The sequence below is a fragment of the Coffea arabica genome, chromosome 5c, assembly GCF_036785885.1.
Source record: "Coffea arabica cultivar ET-39 chromosome 5c, Coffea Arabica ET-39 HiFi, whole genome shotgun sequence".
NCBI classification, from domain to species: domain Eukaryota; kingdom Viridiplantae; phylum Streptophyta; class Magnoliopsida; order Gentianales; family Rubiaceae; genus Coffea; species Coffea arabica.
The window spans coordinates 15059798-15064447 of record NC_092319.1 but is presented as its reverse complement, the minus strand read 5'-3'; positions in this window follow the sequence as shown (position 1 = coordinate 15064447).

The window sequence follows — 4650 nt, the reverse complement described above, 5'->3', positions numbered from 1 at the left end:
ATTTTGAAACAAACACTTGTATATGAGCTTTTCATTAACAAGATTAAACGAACTTTAAACAGCTACCCAAACGATTCAGATAATAGCAATAAACAAAGTGATTATCCACGTAAAGATGCATCTACACAACATTCTTATTGATGAAAGTAGCCAACTATAATGGAGGCTTTTTTATCATAGTAGCCAACATTCTTTTTGATCAAAGTAGCCAACATTCTTGTTGATCGAAACCTTCCAACAAAACCACACCATTTTAATTATATAGAACAACTAACTTTGTGGGGAAACAATAATATCAACATAAAACTGTGCTAGCAGAGTATCCAATTTTGAAATGAAAGCATTTAGCTAACAATAGAAATTGCGATTTTACAAAACAAATCATACCATTAAAAAAAAGAATGAAATCTTACCTCAAGTTCGACAACCAAGAATAACTTCACCAGAGAACCATATTGAAATTCAGAGTACAACGGCAATACAAATAAGTATTTACCGGAAGACGAAAGGGTCATAAAGAAGAATGTGAATGGGCAGACATTTGAAGAATTGAAGTTGAAACTAATGTTCAATTATAAATTCCTTAATAAACTACATTGTCCTTACTTTAATTGAGATGAAAATGACGTTTGAAGTTATAATAGCAAAGTAATAGTAATAATTGATACAAACCAAAATGAATGTCTCTACAATGACATTTAAGTAATTACACCAATAAAGAAGCTATTATGGGTTGTATCCATTATAGAAAAGATGATCAAATAATCTCACATTCCCAAACTAGCCAAACATTTGAATAAATCATCACTGCATCTTTTACAATACAAGGACATTTCAGTAAACAGAATAATACACATACTATCTAAAGTAATACCCAATATTATAACTACACTCAAAACAACCTCACAATCCCAAAATACCCCTACTCTTGCGGTTGAAATTCAAAGCCATTCTTTGACCCAAACTCATTCTTATATAGTATAAGGATTTGGTATGTACAACTACATTTATTGCATTTGGCCGAATAAGAAGTTCTTGTTGTACATTTACTCTTTATGAATTTGACAGAGTTCATGGCTTGTTTAATATTTAAAAAGTGGAAGCATCCTATTGTTTTTTTCAAAAAATGTGTAATGCACTTTTCTTATATCTTTAAAAAAAAATTAGACTACTTTAAGCCGCTGAGTTAAATCTGATTGTTTATAGCTGATAGATGCAGTTAATGGTTAGGCAATTCAAGACAAGACTATAGTTCGAGTTGGATAACTAACTTTATTTTAGTAGCTTTCCAACATCTAAATTTATCTATGTGGATTATCTAGTGATTATTTATGTTGTTTCCTGAAGGTACTGCTTTCTTATAGTTATCTCTGATCTTAGAATTTGACCCATATAATGCTCGTTGCTGGCCCTAATAATCGATATGATGAACCATCAAAATTCCTAGATAAGTGCAGGGCCAATAATCAAATTCTACTTTCTCACAAGGTAAATTTGATTGCACACTACAAGCCATGAGGATCTAATTAGTGATGGTGGCCTTATTTAAGCACTACTGTAAAAGATATTATTCTATGCTACCCTACTCCCGTAAAGTCTACACTCTGCATTGCCGAGTTTCAGGTTGCAGCTGATGCCTGGGGGGATTTGAACTTATATGTCCTTGTCTACTTCGTATGATGGCCCCTACTGACTCCACTTTGTAGAGGTTTCACTATCTCTAGGAGAAAAAGGCCATATTAGTTTTGATCACCCAACCACTTGATATGTTTAATGTACTTCATCCATTTATTTCCGTCTCTGTGTACAGTACTTGTGATCGTAGCAACAGGGACCTAGTGAAGGACGGGGCTAAATTTAATACTCACAAATTATATGAGAAAGTTCAGGATTCTGATCCTGCTAACAACCTTTTGAAACATGGGGAAATCTTGGAAAGGGTCAATATTGCTGGGCTAAAAATGACCAATGAGAAATGGCTATCATTTGTAAGCAAAAGCCTGCGTGACACACAGAGGGTACTCAAAGATGAAAAATATAAGCATTTTAAAAGGAAGAAGTGGAATGAACTAGAATTGCTAATGTAGTTAGCTCATTTCTGTAAGCGAATTTTATGTTTTCTAATACATGAGTATCGTAGGATAGAAGACAAATGCTGATTAAGAACTTTGGCAATCTTTAGGACTTCTCTTTTCTAGAATTATTTTGCTACTTTATGTGTTTCAACAATCAAATAAAACCATAATATTGAAAGTTGAATTTGTAGAGATAGCGGCATCCAAATGATTTAGGCATACAATCCAAGTGAGCATATATTATTTCCTTTCCGTCTTCATCCTTCGCCAACTAAATGAGCTAGCATGGTTGAACTAAATGCGCTAGCATAGTTGATTGTTGTTAGTTTAGTTTTTTGGGCTCAAGGATTCAAGAATGCCAAAGGGATAAACAGATTTGGGGCTCTTGCATCGGGTAGATAGTTTGTATTGTTGTTCTAAATACGAGTGTAACGGTGAGAAGTGCAAAAATCATGGTTGTATTTGAGTTATTATCTGTATAAATTGCTAAAAGGATGGTATAGTAGTAAAACATAACTATTTCGAGTTGGGGGTTGAGCTACTAAAACATATTAAGTGCTTAAGATGTTATTCATGGCATCCTTAATTATATCTCTATACTATCAATTACATTACACTAAACAAGTAATGCACATCATTAAAAGGAATTAAAAAAAAAAAGAGTACTATACTTAATTCTTTTTCAAATAATTGCATACCACATGGTATATCACTTAGTAGCATGGAGAAGGTTTTGCTGAATGAGGATGAGGCAAACTTTGTGAGGGAATGACCTTTGCGAGAATGAACCCTCATTCAAGAAATTTTGGCCATCCTTAAACGATGTATAATTGTAAACTAGTGCACTAGGGCGGACTTTTGTGTACGAAGATATTTAGTAATCTATAACTCATAAATGATGTTCTTCCGTAGTTTATAGGCCTTGGTGCTTTATAGAGTTAACTAAACACTTTAAACTGCCCCATGGAAAGTTGTGATGTGTGAACAAGAAAATTGTAGTAGTAGTGGTAATAATAATAATAGTGATAATACTTAAATGCCCCAAAAGTCGTTAAATACTTAAATGCCCCAACAGTAATAATGAATTGGAAGAAGCGGGAGATCTATTAAACGCTCTAGATCAACTGCCTTTCTAGAATTCAAATTTAGCTAGGATAACATTAAGAAAAGCATAGCAAACTAGTGTATGATGTGAAACTACTGTGTAAGAACTCAAGGAAAGGCAAGAAAGAGATACATTCCTCGGTATATTTAAATCAATTCCAGTGTCGGTTATGAACACAAATATTGAAAATAAGAAGAAAATCAGGGTGATTGTGATGGAGACTCTACTTGCTACTAAGATCCGTTCCCTTACGGGTAACCTTGCAAAGAACAAAAATTGTTATTTTTGAATCAGAACAACTTTATTATATATGCAAATTTTAATAGGGTAAATTCAGGAGTAAATTGCCCCATGAAAAGTTATAATGTGGAAAGTTTGCTAATTTTGTGCCTGAACTTTTACACTAAAACCAATTTCATCTTTAATGACATTTTTTAACCAATTTAGTCCACGAATTATATATTTTTTGTTCCAGTGTAAGCCTTCTATGGTGGTGCCACCACATTTTATCTCCTTTACGCAACTAGCTAGGGGTACTTTGGCCAAAGAAAGGTTAGATTCTACAATGTAAGAAATATGAGTCAATTCCTGAGTACAAATGAAGAAAAATAAGAACATTCAACTAAGTTGGGGTGAAAACCCAATATTTCATTAAAGTGGGGTGAAAAATCAAAATTTACAAATGCAAAACCACCAAATCACGCACTACTTCTTCTGGGTTTCATCGCTAACCTTCTCGTTCTTCTTATGCACATAATCATATCCACAAAACCCTTTAATTCCTGTGCACGGGAAGGTTAAATTGGCGCTCTAGTAAAACTATGTCATCTTTATTCTCCAATTTTTGAACCCCAACTCCATAACCATTCTTCAACTTCACTGAAATTCTCTCCAAATTTCTCCTATCGAAAAAAAAATGACGACAAATAACAGAAGGCAAATTTGAAAGAAGAAAATGTGGATAATAGGATATGGGGCACATCAACGCTAACTGGAGCAGATTGACCACTTCTATTATGTGAGAAATACCGAACTTTTGTTTGAATTAGAACATTTTGCCTGGGTTGAATTATGCACAATTCCTCAGAAGAAGAGTATGTATATTAATGTCTGCCAACTGCTTGTGAAAAGACCAGAATGCAAAATTGATAACGAAAATGAATCTGAGGTTATTTGTTAGTGACGTGCTTGCACAAGCAGGGAAACCGTCGTCCATTGTCAATTTTGCAGCTGACAGAAACTATCACTCGAGTGGGTTTTAAGAAAAATAAATATATTTTCCTTTAAAATCTATGTTCCTTTATTTCTTGTTGTTTTGGATTTTGAACGGCACCTGTACATGTATGTTGTTCTTGCGTGCTTGGATGTGAGAGAGTGGACTGGTCGGAATCGGAGATCAGAAGGGAAAGGAGGCACAGTTGCAGTGGTGTCTAATTTTGGAGAAGATCGTAATTTCAATTTTTCACCCCA